Here is a 19,226-nt window from a genome sequence, read left to right as displayed (position 1 = left end):
CTTGAAGCTGCGGGTTAGTCTGGCGAATGATAAGTTCTCCTGGTTAAGTGTGTTGCATATACTAGTCTGAAGATTGATTGACTTCTGAAAATAGTAGCGTTCTGAAAACTCTCCTTGGTTTACTTGGGCAGTCAGCTCAATGCATTTTCACCTTTTCAGCACTTTTGTTCCCCTATCAGTAGTAAACATCTATTGACCTTGGTTTACTTGTCGGCTCGTTGCTTTGTATTTTGGTGAATTCTTGATTTCTTACTTAACTGCATTTGGGGAAGGGTCATCTTTTGTACACAGTCATTTGTGTAATGCAAGCAGAGGTACAAAGATTGAGGGTGTGTTTGAATTGAGCCCAAGATTTTTTCCTATTAAATTGAAGAAATAGGTTGGAGAGGCTAGGAAAATTGATTCCTTTTTCGAAAAAATCAAAGTGAAAAAAAGAAGTATTTCTCATCTGTTTGAGAGTATATGTTCATGTGACCCGCGCCATCTTTGCATGGATAACCCTTTGTGGGAGGCATGCTTTTCCAAGATGATCGGACATATATCTTTAGCATTTTTTCTTGAATCTTGTCAAAATATGGATCATTATAAAATAATTAGTTCTCTTGACAAAATTATAATTATTTATAACTATCTCACAATTGTGACATAAGTCCTACTTATCTCTGTACATCTTTTCTATCAACGATGTCACGAGGATTAGCCCATCGGTTGCAATACAAGATTGTGACGAGATAAAGTGAAATGAGATAGTGTTAGAATATCAAGTATATTGTGATACAAATCTCTGTAGGTTGTAGGCTGTGTTGCCTATGTACTCTGTCCATTGTACACACTGATGAATTTGTAAGTGAGCTCGCATTACATGATTTCCGTTGCATGTGTACTAATATTCATCATTAGAGAATCAGTTCGAGAACTCTAGAATAGTATGGATCATGAATTATTACTTTTTAAGAATCCATCTGGAAAAAACTGAATCTTTAGTAAAATAGTATAATGTGAATGGATACCAGATTTTTGCCCATCTCAAGTATCAAGACAGGACTTGAAACCAAAATTCAATTCCTGATAATTAATTTTAATTTTTCTCCTTACCCTAAGGTCAATCACATGATTCCCTTGCATTGACAAAGGCTTTGATGCCTTGCACCACAGAGTTCGCTTGACGAATGAAGGCCTACTAGTCAGGCCAAACACTTTTCGAGACGTGTGAATTCTTAGCGGATTTTGTTCTATTGTCCTTATGCCTGGTCCACTGGTTCAATCTCAAGCTAATAGTGTGGCCACAGACTGCCTTTGAGCCAAGACATAGCCCTTGGAGGAGATGAAGCTGCAACAGCATGGCTCGTAGCTGTTTGCCATGCTACGAACTGATGAATTTCAATTTTAACTTGGAGTACTTCTGGTCTTTTTTTTTCCTCCATTTCTTACCCTAATGAGAATCACCGATTCCCAGAGATATATTTCACGGCACGATGCTACATAACCCCTTCAAAGGTTCATTGTAGAGTCTGTAATAGGTAGACTTTGTTAATTTTATAAGATAAGATACATTCGTATAGATAATACAATCGGATATGACTGTTCTGTACTGGTAAAACACATATAAAAAATAAACATTATGTACTTTGCATACTTATCTCTGGGCCAGCATGAATAACCAACCCAGTCTAGTTGTCTAAACTTTCTGATCAACTCTCAAGCAGTCAAGCTGAAGGAACAAATGAATCTTGCAAGATTGCACACCATTATTTTCCGACTTGTGTTTTCCTTGTTTCTGCATCACATTCAAGTGAATGCTCAAGATGTTCATTGGCAGATAAGTGACCAATGAGAACAGCCCTCCCACCTTAGGATCCGGTTGGATCCCAACTCAGCAAACATGTGTAGCCTCATAACGAGCTCAGCCTCCACTCCAAGGCCACCATCGGCGTTGCGTTCTAGACCAAGACACTACACATCGACAACTGGACTGTCAAGGTGTAGACACCAGGGGACAAGAAAGTTGCAGTACTAACAAAGTATTAACAAAAAAAACACCATGCCACATCCTCTCTATGTTCTTGATCGTTTAATTGGGGAGTCATTCACATTACTGATGTATTAGCTGTAGTAACTATCCGCTCCTCTGTTTTTTAACTCATGGACAAAGCATTTTGTGTGGAATGTACATAAGTTTCTAGTTTCCACTAAGCGGGCGTCTTCATCACCAGTTAAATATGTTTTAGATGTTTTCTCTGTTCATCTTGGGTAGCTACCTAACCCAAAATATGTCCATACTAATGCTCATAATATTTAATCTATCAATCTAAATGTAGACTAATGAGTTACATCAGAACAACTTGCCTTAGATTTTCACATGATCAGAGGTTTCAGTTACCTATTATCATATAATTCCACATCTTCAGTTAGGAACAATATTAGAATCTGCCAAAAAAACTTTGACCAACTTCTCAACAATAAAGTGAGAAAATAAGTAGACATCAACATCTTGCACAATACTCTCTTTGTTTTTGTGTGGAAGTCGACTTTTTTTTTGTAGAATTCTATGCTCTCTACAGATTAGCTAGTGGAGCTATTTATGTCCTGCAATCGTTTATGTATGTGTGCATGTAAGGGGAATGGTGTCTCCTATAATATATTCAAGAGGCATCCTCCTATACACATGAATGTTTCTTCAGTTGCTTATCTAGCTACTTCTTGATATGTCAATATTATTAAAATCAATCATTCCTATGCCAGGTTTGCATGGAAGAGTTAAGAGGATGATTTGAGCACATAGAGCCTCCCCGCTGCATGGACCAACAACCAAGATGCGTGTGGAGCACCCCTGCTCCAGCCTAGCTGACGGCGCAAGGCTGCTGCTGCTCGCTGTCTTCATTGAGTATGGTTCAGCATGTACAAAAAAGTAATCGTCTTTCTCTCTTTTCCCCTACTTCCTAATTAACCCACTTGGCTCGGATGTGCATTAACTGAATTTTTCTCACATCACTTTGTAGTTTGGATTTACATCCTATTTTTTATCTTCTAAGCACACATGCAGTCCCATCTTCCATATGTAGTTACTGATCACTTCATCCAGAAATATTTCAGCTTGTACAGTTATTCTCCGTGTACAGTCCCATCTTCCTAATTAACCCACTTGGCTCGGTTGAATTGATTTTTTCTTGTGTCATGAAAATGTTATATGAACTGATTCAGATGTTTTTTTAAATTTCCTAGAAGCTAGTGGATTTGTGAATCTCCCACGGAATTAGATATTTGATATTTCTATAAAATCTCACAGAAGAATATGGAGTGCATGTTTGCACCAAGTGGCATCTGAACCAACTTACGTTGGTCCACACAAAGGTATGACACAAGTTCGCCATTGGGAGTCAAAGACAACATGAAGAGCTGCTCACCTTGCTGGCATGTGGCGACCGCAGTGGCACGCTTCTTTGGCGCCGCCATGCAGTGCCCCCTCCACGCTTGCTGGCGACCGTAGAGTTTGATTTACAATCCTCCTAAGCGCTGGGTTACAACAAGATGGAAGCTAACTTAGTGCACATCCCAGGTGGGTGGCAAGACTACTCGAAGCCCGTAGGCGCCAGCCCTTGCCCAAAGTCTGGCTTTGTCCTTGATCATGGAGACCAGGGAGTGGATAGAAGGCTGGTTTACCTGGGATATGCAGTCATTTCGATGATTCCAAATTATCCAAGGGGTGAGTAGCACGACAGAGGCGAGGCCTTTGCGAAGCTGCTTGGGGGTTTGTTGTTTGGCCTGCAACCACCTGTCCATGAGGGTGTCCTCTCCATTTGGAGCTCTTGCTATCATTTTCAGCCATGCAAGCACTTCATGCTAGGCAGTCTGGGTGAAATGGCATTTGAGCATCGGGTGGCGCATTGTTTCGAGGGCCTGGTTGCCGAGAGGTCCGCGTGGGGGATGGTGCGGGCCGTGTCTTGCGAGGCGTTCCACAGTCACCTGTCCACATTTGCTAGCTAGTGAAAGAATTTTACTTGCGGTGGCGCCCATGTTTTCCAGATTAACTTCCAGGAGTGGCACAGGATGGATCCATGGAAGGTTGCCAGGTATGCAGAACGGGCAGAGTAGGTACCACCATTTGTCCAGTTCCAAAGTCGTTGAGGATGGTGCTCCGGATTGCAAGCCAGATCTGCAAGTATTGCCCAACCTTAGTGATGCCAATGACGCCCTAAATGTCCCTAGCCCAGCTGTTGCCGTTTAGGCCTATTGCGACGGTTGTGGCCTTGTGTCTCCACTTGGGGATGCAGCTGTAGAGTTATGGCGTCAACTCGCAGACCACACGTCTGTTGATCCATGGATCCTCCCAGAAGAGAGCCTTGCTTCTGTAACCAACTTTCATGGATGTCGAGGTGAAGAACATGTCGCGCTCATCGGAGGAGAATTGCAGTTCTAGTCCGATCCGAGCCCTGTTGGTGTCCGTCCAAGAGTACGAGCCGGCTTAGCTTGTGCCTGTCTGCGCGCTCAAGATCTTGGACACCCAGGCCTCCATGGGAGAAAGGGCGGCAGACCCGGTTCCAGTTGACATGGCAAAGACCTCCATTGGCGTCTGCACGTCCAGCACAAAGGAAGCCTCTCTAAATTTTAGTGATCTACTTGAGGGATTTTTTTGGTGCTGCATAGACCAATAGTTGGTGCAGAGGGATGGCGCCAAGGACAGACTTGACAAAGGCGAGGCTGCATGTTTTGTTCATGAGCTTGGCCTTCCAAGATGGCAGTTGTCCAGCAATGCGATCGACGACAGGCTGCGATTGTGCGGTGATGGTCTTTTGATTGTGAGAGGAATGCCCGGGTACTTGATTGGTGGGTCCACAATTGGGCATTGAAGCTGTGCAACAACGGGTACAGCCACCTCATTATCGCAGCGTAGCAAAGTAGCCGAGCTTTTTCCTTAGTTGACCTGGAGGCCTGAAGTGTTGCTGCACACCTGGAGTATTCCTTTGATTGTGGCGATGTCGCTAGGTGATGGGTGGAAAAATAGCATCACATTATCGGCGTGTAGGGAGATGGCCGGGATCGCCCTCGAGTGGTGTAGCTGCTGCAAAACCCCAAGTTGGGTAGTGAACTTGTTAATGTTGTCTACTTTGTCAATTAGTATCTATAAAAGCCCTACCTAAATCCACATCTTGTGTGTTGTGACTTTCAGGTAAAGAATAAAAGTTCAAGAAGAAAAGGCCAGGTTTTGTGCTCCCGGTCCCATTGCTATTGTTATTAGCATGAAATATTTTCCTTGTTTCTTATTGTTCTAATGTGAATCAGTTCAGTGAAGATGATATTTGCTCTAATGTTTTATTTCTAGTGAGGTTGCTAGTGCACTACTAAGGCTTGAGAATATTGGTTCAGATATGAAGAACATCAAAGAAGTGGTTTGGCTTCGGTAAGTAAATTTCTTTCTTACATAGCCAGCCACATTTGATACTTAATGTTTTCCCAATGATTATGTTAATCCCCATTCACTTATAAATGTTTCATTTTTTATTTAAATCCTTTATGGTATGCGTTTGTTTAATTTCTGAATTACTTTAATGGCATTCCTCCTTTGGCTCCTTTCATCTTCTAGCTATAACTAACTTAAATTCTTCGCCATGAAACATTCCTTATTTTTATCGATGGGCTAGAGTGACACAACACTTCAAAAGAATTCCAATGACACTTAAGCTGTGCCAATGGTCATGTTGTTGTTATACTACACTATAGCATTGGCTTGTTTAGGTCCCAAACACCATTTCCGAGGTAAACTACCCTCTGTTGCTGCCTTAGCTTTGCATATGCTCTGGATTTCTAGAATACACTATATTAGAATCTTGTTAATGAAGTGCATGAGTGTGATGTGTGTGTTTTGAGCATATGTTTTTTCTTGACATAAATTATTTTGTGGGGCCTAGTTAGTGTTGTTTCCAAGTTCCATTTTTGGTTGTTGCAAGAGCAGATGCTATTGAGATGGAAGTTGTTGCTATCCGGTGAGGGAGCTCATTTGTTGTGTTCATGTGAAATGATTTTGATCTGAGATGTTTTCCGTATTTGTGTTGATAACCATGGTCTGATGAATGATGCGTTTACCCGTGTTTTCTCATGCATAGCAAGAAAGTCCAGCAGTTGGGTAGGGATGGCGGTGGCGAAATGCATGGCCATGTTGCAATCATCTAGTGTTGTGGTAGACACATGTAGAAACATTATATTTTTGACAAATCATACACACATGCATGAGTTGATTGATATGTACGTGTGAAACACATACCTATACTTTAAGGCAGAGTAACTACATATCTGTGGTTCTTAGCGGGAGTGATATCTAGTTGATAGCTAGGAAGGAGGTGGGCAGCGGCCAAGTAGTTCCGACTAGCGCGATGGAGAAGTGACCTCGTTGTGTGAGGAAAGTACACACAGGCAAAACTCGGGCCAGGCCGGGCTTCGGGCCAAACCCGAAAAAGCCCGAACGTAAAATGCAAGCCCGAGCCCGGCCCGGCCCGATCGCCGGGCCTATAAATTAAGCCCGAACCTGGCCCGAACAGGCAAAAAGCCCGGCCTGGCCCGAGAAGCCCGGCCCAAACCTGCCTAAAGTGCACAGCGCAAGCCCGAGCCCGGCCCGGTCCAAGTTGCTTCCATTGGGCAACCGCTCGCTTTTCTGGTTCTTCCACTCCCGCTTTGTTCTATGGTGATCTCAATTAGTGATGTGGCCTATGAGCCATGGTGTTGATATTTAAGGGTTTTTGTGTAGCTGGGATTTGATCTCCTAGAATCTTGGCTTTGTGATGTGCAATGCTTTACGCTTATGTGTGATGAACTTTCGCTCTATCAAGGTCAATTTGTATTGTTAGTATGCTTGAAATATTAATTAAAACTTAGAAGATTTACTCGTTTTAGGTTCTAAATAAGCTCTGTCGATTTAAGTTCACTCAAGTTTGTTTAGTTACATATTAAATGGAGTACAATTTGAATATTTGTTGATAGTTCTAACTACTTAATCTTATGACTAATCACACAATTCTATCTTATTCATGCCATTTCTTTTGATGCATTATGCACGGGCAAGAAATTTGATGCCCAAGATAAGTTATTGTATTGGTTTAGGTTAACCCATTAGATGTTAAGTTCCTGTGCTATATCACCGCATGGAAGAAATGATTGTTTGTACGAAATATTGTTTAATTTGCGCATGCATCCTTAGTTTGCCTTTTCCTCCACTTGCAATGAAATTATAATTTGTTGTGCTTTGGTATACAAATGAACTATGCCCCATATGTATGTACTTTCTGCTGTTGGTATGAATGAATTGCACTTCTCCTACATACATCAATTGGATTTTAGTTTTCTTCGTAGTCTTCCTTTTTATTTATTGTCCTATTTTTTTGTTTGTATCTTTGCCATAAATGACGGGGAGAAACTATATGAGGTAAAGTAGCTATGGACCCTGTCTATTTTGCTGGGTAGTTGGTTTGCCCTTGCTAGATTGACAGATTGTTTGTTTTACTACCACTACAAGCAATCCACAATTCGGTTGACTTACCTTAGTAATGAAGTTATTGTCTCTGTGGTTGTGAACCAGTTTTTTTACGTAGAGGTGGGCACCTCGTGGCCTTCTAGTATATGTTACTTTTTTCTATTGGACACATATGCTACAACCATGACAAATCCATACTATTCATGTTAAAATATTGGTAATATCCATATGTATTTGGTGGACAATCTGCTTTAATTCAATTCTTCTGATGATTATCATTACAACACTCGATGCTCTCTCAAATGGTACAAATACAAAAGCTTTTCTTGATCTTCTTGAGTTAGAGAGTGGTCTTATAGTTGCACGTGCGGTTGTTTGTTGATTGATGAGTGAGTTCATTTGTTGGGTTCATGTGAAATGATGTTGCTTTGATGAGATGCTTTCCACATTTGTGTTGATAATCCTAGTCCGATGAATGAAGCTTTAATTACCCTCCGCATGTTCTTGCAGGTTTCATCCATGAGTGTGTACGTCTTGCATAGCAAAAATGTCCAGCAGTTGTAGTGGTTGTTGGTGGCGAGCTGGAGAAGACATGTCCTCCTCCTTGGAGCGGAGGAGGGAGGATATGATGATGTTGTTCCTAGCTGCTCAATGTGGTGATGAAGCCATGCATCGACGCCCTGATTGGTGCCGTTCATATGCTCGAGAATTGGAGTACTTCACTTCACGTCTTGTGTCTAGGAATGAAAACCAACTTGTGTAGAAGATTTTCTTCTCTTGGTCTGCTTGACAATTCTGCTGGGTGTTAGTTGATACTACGTGCTACATGTATAATTTTCTTCTTTCAAAATCTGCTCATTTACATAAATGAAACTGAACTTGTGTACAATATTTAGAAATAAAGAGATGCTAAATGTGATGCTTGTTGTGTGATGATTATGATCGAGCAAAATACCGTGCAAGATTTTGTAGTTGTGAAGAGGTACGAGCTTAATACATAATTAGTCTGTCACATGTCAAATATCTTGTCTGTTTGCTATTTGCAGCAACCTTCTTAAAGGGTAATTGGTTGAAGAGATAAGATGGAGCCTGAATGCATTTAGTTTAGAGTTGTACTACCCCCGCTCAAGAATAAGTGCCACAACTTTGTTACGATTTTAGTCACCTAGATAAATTTATTGTATTTAGAAAAAGTTGTGACATTTATTTTAAAATGGAGAAAGTATTTGCAAGACGCTGAACTTATTGGCAGCGAGTTTCTCCTGGTTGATTATGTGATTCTTACGCCAAACAAATCGTATTTTGTCATGTTTCCTATGGAACCTCAGCCTTCTTCCATAGCATAGATCCTCTAAAATCAATGATGCTTCATATAGTGTAACACTACGGGAACTAGGAGCCACAGTCTTCCTTTGTAAAATAAGAAAAGAAACGAACCACCACATTTTGGGAAAATAATCACCGGATCATAGGAAACGACATGACTGAAGGAAACCTGATTGATTTATTAAAGGCAAACAAACTAATCTCGGTACCTCTCTCCCTCCCTCTTGGCATGTTGGGTCTTACGTCAAACAAATCTTATTTTATCATGTTTCGTCTTGAACCCCAAGCCTTCTTCCATAGCAAAGAACCCCTAAAATCAATGATGCTTCCTATAGTGTAACACTACGGGAACTAGGAGCCGCGGTCTCCTTTGTACAATAAGAAAAGAAACGAACCACCACATTTTGGGAAAATAATCACCAGATCATAGAAAACGACATGACTGAGATTGATTTATTAAAGGCAAACAAACTAACCCCGATACCTCTCCCTCTCCCTCTGGCATGCTGGGTCTTTGCCTTAATTACTGGTGCCTCCTCGTTATGCCGGCCAATTACCATTGATTACGGCCGCTCGCATGCGATTAGTTTCCGGAAAATCAAGGATCCTCCCCCTCTCCATGTCAGCGATCCATGGCACATCGCCTTCTGTCCGTCCATCCTTAACAAGGTCAAAATAGAATAGAGGACCAGGATTGCATCATCTTCCCGCCCCTGGCTACCTCTCTCTCTTTCTGAAAATTTGATCTCGGGTGCATAGCTCTTCTATAAGTAGAGGCCCATTGTCACCTACCGCGTGTGGGTTGCGCGTGTGACTATGACTTAGACTTTGACTTTGTCGAGGAGAGGAGAGTGGGCGCTATGGCGCCGTCGGCGAGGAGGAGGAGGAGGTAGTGATCGATGGAGCTGGGTGGATCGTGCAGGGAAACACACGCAGCTAGCCGGCTGGTGCTTGTTTATATGCTCTAGGGCGTCGGGTTCCTTTCTTTTATCTCCTTACAATGTAAAACATGGAGTAATTAAACCGACCAACAGTGGTTCCTAATTTCGTTTGTCTTCTTCTTTTCAGCAGGGGATTTTCGTCGGTGAAAACATGCATGGAGAAAGTAGATCGATTGATCATGCCGGGCGCAGATGGAGGAGGCGTACCAACGTGCGCGCGCGTGATCCAATCGGCCAATTAAAGGTCAGTCCAGCTACCGATCGCACCGGCCGGTTTTGTTTTGTTTTCACGGGCGGCGAGACCTGCACCTTATGGATTCGATTAGTGGATCCGTGGCGATGATTTCAGTTTCTCTTCTTTTACGGGCGCTCTGAGCGGAAAACCGATGGATGGATGAATCGATTACGGCACGGATGAAACGGAAAGGAGGGAGACGTGGCTGATCCACTCAGCCGGCCAGGTAGCGACCGAACCAAAATTACTCCGGTTGTCGGATCGCAATAGTGTTGCTTTCTCCAGGGGCAATTGCTCATGTGTTTAGGATAGAGTTCCTCATGTGTTTACGAGTAGAATTTCATTTGTCATGACATTCTATTCATCTGTTGTTCACATGATGCAACCTTTCAGTGGATTATCATAGCAATTTCGATGATTAGACTTCAAAATTATTTTGTCCAATTAATCATGCATAAGGTTCATAGGTGGTTTCACTCTAACAAACATGTTTTTTTTTAACTGTACGCAATCAGGATTAAATCTGAGTTACTAGGTTGTATGATAATCCAACAGGCTCAGCAGCACGTGCCAGGTGCATCAATGGTGTATGGTGGGCAGCAGGGCCAGCCGGTGACTTGCCCGTATCAGGATTCAGGATCCTCAGGAACAGCAGCAGGTGCCTCCTGCAGAGCAGCAATCCTTTGATGAAAGTGGCTGAGGTAGCGAGATGTGATGCCCCAAAGGCTGAAGCTGTCTATAGATTCAGAAACCTAATTTTGGTCTCGACATCTAAATTTTTTCTTTAAGTTTCCAGTTAGCTTATATGATGGTTATTTATTGGTTGAACCTGGTGGTTATGATTAGGAAGCTTCGACTACAATGCCCTCTTCTAGCGCTACCCCACAGACGGCGCCATATTTTCTCTCTTTTCTCTTCCTTCTATTACATCTCTCTTCCTTTTTCCCTCTTTTCTCATATTCCTTTATCTTTCCTCTCTTTTTTCTTCTATCAAACTTCGAAGAAACCTCAACCAAACTTCGACGAAAAACATTGAAAGGTTACTGTATGGTTAAAGACCGTCAGTACGGAGGGATGCACCCATATCGCGAGCCCGTACCAGACTCAAGTATGGATTCCAAACCCTAACAAATGTATCAACAATTACGACCGTCGATACGAGAAGGATGTGCCCATACCATGCGCCCGTACCGTGTATGTTGCCCCTAAAAAACGACGCTGGCTGGCCTTGGACCTCCAAACCAGCCATTCTCTTCCTCTCTTTCTCTCTCTCTCTCTCAAACCTCAACCCTAATCACCTAGAATCCCCGATTCTTCGCCAATTTCATCATTTTGAGTTGGAGAATCTTCACATCAGTAAAATTCTCATCCAATCAATGTCTTATTATCAGAAACTCATGGGTAAATCTCTCACATTGATTATCTAGATGAGTTCATAATATTCTTAGGTTCCCGATTACGATTCAAAGTTTTTGCTAGGAATCGTTTTTACACCATAGAAACCTTGCGCTCATAATTTTGTGTTGAAACTTTGCAGTACAATGAATTTGGGAAGAAAGTTTGACGGCGATGGTTTGTTGGGCTCGAAGAAGAACCACAAGTGTCTAGAATCCCTATGTATCTAGATAAAGTTGAGTGGATTAATACTTTTTATAGTGCCTATAGATTTTTGGCATTTGTTTCAGAATATAAGGTTGTACCTTAGCTTTTTTTCAATTACCCCCTCCCCGTTCAGCTCGCAAATCGTCCAGCTCCCAAATTTATTATGGTAACTTAGGAAGATATGGATTTCCCAAATTTTACGTTGATCTCAAATCGTTCAGCTAGGGATCTTGTGTAAAAAATACTCTTGCGCTAATTTCCGTGCTAAAAAACTATAGGCACTATAGAATGGAACAGAGGAAGTATAAATCTAAGGGTGTATATATATAATTTAATTACCCATTTTTTATATCTAAACTGCTAACATACCACCTATTAGCTCGAAGGTAAATTTGTGGAATAAAATTAATTATTTTTCAAACCCGGCGGGCTGGTCGGCTCCGCTCGTCCTTTTGGGTAGACTCGCGTAGTCCCTCTCTCCAGGCTCCCCTCTCGATTTCTCACGCGACAGCGCAGCCACGCCGCCGACCACCCCCGTCCCCGTCCCCCGCACCTCCCCCGCACACCGATGTCCCCGCCGCTCGCTGGTGAAGCTCCGTCGCGGTCTCCGTCGACCGTCCCCCCCCCCCCCCCGATGCAGCCACCCCGCGCCTCCAATCGCGCCGCCGTGCCGAATCCTAGCGCCTCTCGAGTCTCGATGAGAGCAGTCGGCGCAGGAAGACGTGGACGCGCGGAGGATGGACTGCTGGTCGCCTCCACGAGCTGAAGCCGCATCGACTTCCACTGCATGTTGCCTCAAAGAGCTGAAGCGGCATCTGCACCGTCATCTAATCGACGTCCGCATGTAGATAGTCTCCATCCCCGAGCACCAGGTAGGCAACCCGACCAGTCTACCTCTCCCCTTACGCCTTTCTCCAGGTAAATTCTTACTGTGTTTGACTAAACTGAATGGTAGTTGGATCTTGGAGCAACTCTAGCAGCCCCGCATCGAACTCTGGCAGATATGTTGTACACAACGTGCTTGTGCTATTGCCCGCGCGGGCTCCTTTTGTCCTGCTGGTTTCCATGGGATCCGGGTGGGCATGCAGTGCACGTCCGATGGGCGGATGGTGCCCACTTTATTTTCAGGGGTCAACAATAAAGCGTCCCAGTCTATTTCAGTTTGAGAGTAATAAAACAAGCCGAGATGTAAAAGACTCGTTTTTAGGTGTTAGGGTTGTGTTGCGTCAAGTCATGGTTTGTTTAGGTTGCAGCTCGAGGACGAGCTGCATGTCCAAGTGGGGTGTAGTGTTACAGTACGTCATGGGCCTGAGCCCGTTAGTCTTATGGTTTGCTTAGGGGTCAAGTAAACCTCTCTATATATGAAGAGGAGATGTATCAATCTAATCAAGCAAGAATTAAGAAGAAAATCTCTTCCCTCTTGCCCGGCCGTGGGCAAAAGGCCCCCCGGCCGGCCTTCTCGCGCCCTCGCAACTCTCTCTCTCCCTCCCAAACCCTAGCAGCACATAACAATACCACAATTGTATTCGCCAGAATTCTAAATCTAAATATCAATATGGTGTTAGCTGTCGTTGCCTTTCTTATCAGGATGTAGTAAATTTATGGAAGAATCATCTGCGACAGGACTAGTATGGAAATCGATGCATCAAATCATGGTTGTCGCGATCTGATAGGTAGGATTCTTCTCAGGTTAGCATATGTTTTGGTTGGTTAAAGACCATGACCCAAGATCTGGATCACTATCAAATTCCATCTTACTCTTAGCACTGAACTACAGATCGAAGCGGTCCCAAGGCCCAATGGATCTAGTAAATTGACTGGGGAGATCTGGGCTGCGTCACGCCCGTGGAGGATGTTCTGACCATGGAGATGCCGTACTCCCTCAGCGAGGTGCTCACTGAGCATTGGGGCCATGGATGCCGGTCTGCGGGCTGGGGGCTGTGCCCAGCGGCCCAGGCATGGATCTTTCCTTGTCATGCTCCACTGATCTGACCAGGGTGGTCAGGTCGTGGCCATGGTCGACGTCCTCTGTGCGGGATCTGGTGCGTTGATCCAGTTTTGGTCCACGCACATCTGATTTTTGTCGTCTTCCTCAACCGGTGGTTGCCGTTGGGTTGGGTTCTTTGCGACAGTACACCTTTTCATTAATGTAAGGGTGTTTTAGACAATTCAACAGTTCTGACAGTAGACAATGGTGGTTTGCCAAAGACTTCCACTCAGAAAAGCAGCTTCTCCCAGACAGCAGCTTTTCTGCACAGCACCCACAGCCAGCCACAGCCAGCCACAGCCAGCCACACCAAACAGGCCCTAGAGTAGCTCTTTTTCTGGCTCGCGTTTATTAATTGTGTCGCTCGACCGGGACGCCAAATCCACCCATCTCCTTCCATTCATCTGCCTAGACTTCGTTTCTTTTCTTCAATTCAAAACAAATGATCATGCGACCTGACCTGTTCAGATTATTTGCCCCGACATGCACAGCTACACCACCAAAGTTGCCTCAAAACACAAACAACAATTACTAGGCTAGGCTAGGCCAACCAATGTCAAAGTCTACGCAGCAAACTGACCATGCATGATCAACACATAGCGCGCCGAGCATGCATTACATGCCCGACTCAATCTCAACCACTCACTCTTCAAATTAAAACTACAATCACTAATTTGTTGCTTTACATCAGATCAAAACTACAAGAACCATGTGTACGCCCTGATAAAATCGACTTTTTCACATACAAGAGAATAGGATTGGGTCTCTGCTGGCCAGAAACGCCACGCCGGCCGTCTCTGCGTTTCGATGGCGGGTGGGTCAGGGAGTCGATGGTGGTGGTACGACGGTCAACTTGCGTTTTGCACGCGCGCGATCGACAGCATGCAGAGTCTGGTTGGTTTCTACACCACCATCGCTGCATCGCACGTATGTGTTGGTCCTCGCATGGGGACGTGACATGCATGCGTGCGGCAACACGAAACTTTGATCGAGTTGCTCGTCCCAAAGCGCCTCTTCTTTCGTTGAACGAATCAACTTTAATAAAAGGACGCGGCACCTCTTTTGGTTGGTTCCCTCGATTTCAATTCATTTGGGGTTGCGCGCGGCAATTACCAACCGATTTTCAAGGAGCCTGTGGCTCAATCGATCGCTAGGTCTTCAACGCCATGGAGATTCTCTTTGTTTGTGACTAATCGATCCATTAGCATATGTGACCAAGAGCTTTTTCAATTCTATCCTTCATTTTAATGTTCGTCTAGCTCTAATCTTTATCCACAAAAGAGTGAACGTCTATCTTTCCAGTGCACTTTAATTGCTTCTCTCTCATCGCATGGTAATCAAACCCAATAATATTGAGGATATGTTCTCCTTCTTTTCTACATGCACTTAGCTCATTGGGGGTGAAAGAATTAAAGATGACACATGCATCTTCTCAATGCATTTTCCAATTCACTTTATAATTTGTCTTGGAAAACCCGCATGTACACTTATTTGTGGACGGAAGGAGCAGGTGTGTCTTTTCTTTCCAGCGTCATGCCACCAGAATTCAAATTCAGATTTGACACTATAGTGTCTCATTAGAAGACGGAATATTAATCAGTGGGAGACGATAACTTCATCAATCTTAAGACCTACCAGATCAGTTTCTGTCTCTCAGGAGATGCTCTTAGGAGTAGGATGTGAGTGCGTTCATAGGAGTAAGTTATGTCCGTATGTGTGATCATCTACCGTGTTTCTCGGAAAAAAAAACGTCAGGCCAGCCCTCCAGGTCGCTCTCTCTCTCTCTCTCTCTCTCTCTCCCTTCAGGTATGTTCTTTTTTTCCCTACTTCGAATTTGAACGACACTAGCTTGGCTATCTCTGCAGCAAATGTTAGCACGATGAACCACATCTGTCTCTTAACACTAGTAGCTGGTTAGACATTACTTTCTCCATGTTCTAAAAAAAAAGACACTACTTTCTCTAAAGTGAACATACCCTAATTCCTCTCCGAAGGGAAGTATACTAACAAACAATACAAGCCACGAAATTGTGAAAGTACCAACTAAACTGGGGCCACCCAGCTTAAATTTTGGTCCAACACAAGCGTTAAAATTGATTTATACTTGCAGACAACACTACTGCTACAACTTACAGTCTGAATATTATTACTATTATCATCGCAAGACCTGAATCAGTATATTACATAATCACATCACCACACCGCCACAACTGCCGACGTTGGGCAAGTGCTCGTCTCGCAATGCCCATACCAGAACATGCAACACCACCGCCACTGCTACAAATCAACAGCAGCAGCAGCCACTACCATCTCGCACTTCCACTTCCCTGGAGAGGTACATGGCAAAGCTAAAGATCAGGCATAGTACAGCAAACTAACAATCTTAATTTGGCCAGCAGCAAAAGTTGACAGCACAACTACTCTACTTCGGATCAAGAAATTATTGGTATATCAAGAAATAGATGGAATTGCTAACTGTCGCCCATGTGCACAGCAGAGTACCTGAAACGGTGTTACATAAACAGATCACCACCACCAAAGCCAGAATTAAGAAGCCAGATAGGCAGCGAGGGACACGGCCAGCCCTCGGCTCCTCTAGAAAGCTGCAGCTTCGCCATCTCCCACTTCCCTGGACAAGTAAATAGGAAACTCAACATTAGGATAATACAGCAAACCAACCATCTTAATCTGGCCAAGCAAATGCTGACAGCAAACCAACTTCCATACTGAATATTATTATTACAAGACCTGAATCAGTGTTCATCTTGCAGTTGCACTTCCCTAGACAGGCAGATGGCGAAGCTCAAGATGAGGATACTACAGCAAACAAACCAGCTTAATTTGGCCAACCAAATGCTCACAGCAAAAACAACTACTTCAGCTCAAGAAATTGTATCAAAAATATATGGCAGCAGACTTTGAAAACAAACGCTACAGTTTCTTTCATACATCATTACTCATTGTATAGCACTAGGCCTAGTTGATAATCGACATTGACCACTCAAGCCATTTAGCACATGGAAAATATTGAAATTCAGTCAACATGGAATATGCATGAGCTGAAACAAATTAGCCAGCTACAAGTTTAATTCAACAGAAATGATGCAAAGGAAGTTGTTACCGACTGAATATTATAACAAGACCTTAAACAGTATTACATAATCACATCAGCACCTCCACTGCCGCCGGTGGCCTAGTGCTCGTCTCGCAATGCCGTTGCCGGAAAAAAAAATGCACCAGCCAGAACAAAAACGCGGCGACGGACATGGACTCCTCTAGAAAGCAGAGGCAACAGCTTTACCATCTCACACTTCCCTGGACAGGAAAATGGGAAAGCTCTCAACATCAGGATAATACAGCGAACTAACCATCTTAATTTGGCCAAGTAAAAATGCTGACAGCAATACAGCTACTTCAACTCAACAAATTATAATAGCTACCACAATGATGAACAAGATAGAACATGCTTAGATGAATATAGTACAAGTTTCAAGACACACGCAACAATTACTAGGGTAGGCCAAGCAATGTCAGTCTACGTAGCAAACTGAGGATGATCAACGTAGCATCTGAGCATGCACTACAGGTGCCCAACTCAATCTGAACTCAGTATTGAAATAACTATGCACCACTAATTTGTTGTTTTACATCAGACCAAAACTTCGTTACTGTGCATAAGTGTCCTGAAATTTCGTTTACAGGTGTATTTAATTTCAGAAACCAAAGCTGCAACCACGCCTCTAGCTGCTCAAGAAAATTTCGTTTTTTTTTTTTTGTCAAATAGGAGAGAATAGGATTGGGGGCAGGGGTTTGGGCACATCATACCATCAGCCGCTGGAGACGGGCGACGGGCAAGGCGGGCGGTGCCGTCGCGACCTGCTGCCACGCCGGCGTGCAGCAACCGCCCTCGGACACACGCGCGACGCAGGCAGCGAGTTCGGCGGAGCGCCGCGCACCGTCCTAACGGTACACGCGCGCGCCGGCGAACAAGCAGCCGCGACGCCGTGGCTCCTGGCCGGCAGCGCATCTCGAATCGGCGAGGATGGGGCTCCGGCGTCGATCTGATGTGGAAGGCGAGGATGGAAGGAACTGGGGACGGAGACAGGAAGGGGAGGAGGAGGCGATGGTGTGGGAGACGAGGTAGCGGCGGAGGTGAAATTCAGGCGGCCGGCGCCGGAGGGGACAAGGCGGGATATTGGGCTGCTAGGGTTTGTGGTGGGGCAGCGATTGAGCGGTTCCACGGCGTGCAATAGAGAGAGGAGGATGATCTGGTGCCGATGCGGTGGTTGGCTCGCCGGAGCAGGACGGCGACGGAGGTGAGTGATGGTGAGTGGGAGGCGCAAATGGTGTGCCCAAATTTTTTCACGACGATGGTCTCTTTATTTCAGGGAAACGAGAATGTTGGACTAAACAATCAATTTCCGTCAGCGTGTCAAAATTTTGTTGGGATTGGCACCTGTTGTATGGGCTGTAGTACGTATGGATGTGCTAACTCAGTATGTGTACGTACATGCTGTTGTACAACCATATAGCACGTGACGAAAAAATTACACACATGTACATAGGTATATGCACGTCACTGCACTTGTCACGGTCGGGTTTCTTCCCAAATGATTTTTTTCAGATAAGTTCTGTCGAAATAATTTCGACTGAGGCACTACAATTTTGGAGATAACATGGATTATAGGGTAGGCGCGGACAACTTGAGGGAAGCAACCTGGCCCAAGGATGATGGAGGACCTACCGCATGCATTGGTGTGATGTCCAAGTCACCCGCAAAAAGGGTACAACCAAAAGCGACGAACCGAGAAGACACCTCGGAAACCACAAGCCAAATTGCTAGACTCTAGGAACTCAGCTGAGAACACCGAAGACTATAAGACCATCCAAAGTTTAACATAGGGGAATATTCATATGCATACCAAAAACACAGAGGAGTGTCTTAAGAATGTCAAAAAGGGATTCGATTGCCGACACTACGGGGCAACGCCAGAGTGCTATCAACATAGCCAGAATATAACATATGACTTAGACTGTGTGGCACCGAAGTGTTGTCATCATGCATGATTGAAACACAACACGTTGTCAACGCCTCCCTCGAGCGCCAAGATAGCTATGCATGACACCAACACAAAATAGCTCCTCTAGGACCAAAGGCCAAGAACTAAAGAGACATAATAAGGCAAAGATATATGATGCCTTGAAGGCTCACATCATAAAAGCCCGGGTATATATGATCGGGTCCGTGTGTCATCCCAAGAGCCATGTTAGTGGAAATACAAATACAACTAATGGATGAGATGACACATTAGTGGTGACACAACCAAAAGCACTTGATAACTAGAAGGTGTACACTTTTTAGCATAACTCCTAATGAGCTTTCCAACAAAGATGTCGCGGACATAACAACCCTAATGGCACATGGAATTGTAGGTGATAACCATCCCGAAGCATCAAATAACAACCCTAACAATGCATGAATACTAATGACATGAAATGATAGATAATAATTACTCCTAGAATAAAACAAAAGATGATGGTGATGACGATGGGCGGCAGATCTGACACCTCCTTCACAGATTTACTAGACAATCCGTCAAAGAAGTTGCTGGACGTGGAATCGAAATCTCCCATCGTTTAACCGAACCAAATTTTGTAACAACTTGGCCCCTA

The 19,226-nt window shown here is 44.0% G+C and overlaps 1 long non-coding RNA gene across 1 annotated transcript; it reads right to left on the bottom strand.

Annotated features, from left to right (window-relative positions):
• Positions 1-15,576: 15,576 nt before the first annotated feature.
• On the bottom strand, positions 15,577-17,979 carry LOC127311945 (uncharacterized). Its single transcript, XR_011749681.1, has 4 exons — positions 17,379-17,979; positions 16,302-16,868; positions 16,056-16,182; positions 15,577-15,880 (listed from the first exon to the last, which is right to left on the bottom strand). It is a non-coding gene; the product is annotated as an uncharacterized lncRNA (long non-coding RNA).
• Positions 17,980-19,226: the final 1,247 nt, after the last annotated feature.

Source organism: Lolium perenne, chromosome 7 (assembly GCF_019359855.2).
Source record: "Lolium perenne isolate Kyuss_39 chromosome 7, Kyuss_2.0, whole genome shotgun sequence".
NCBI lineage: Eukaryota > Viridiplantae > Streptophyta > Magnoliopsida > Poales > Poaceae > Lolium > Lolium perenne.
This window is presented reverse-complemented; position numbering and strand designations above follow the sequence as displayed.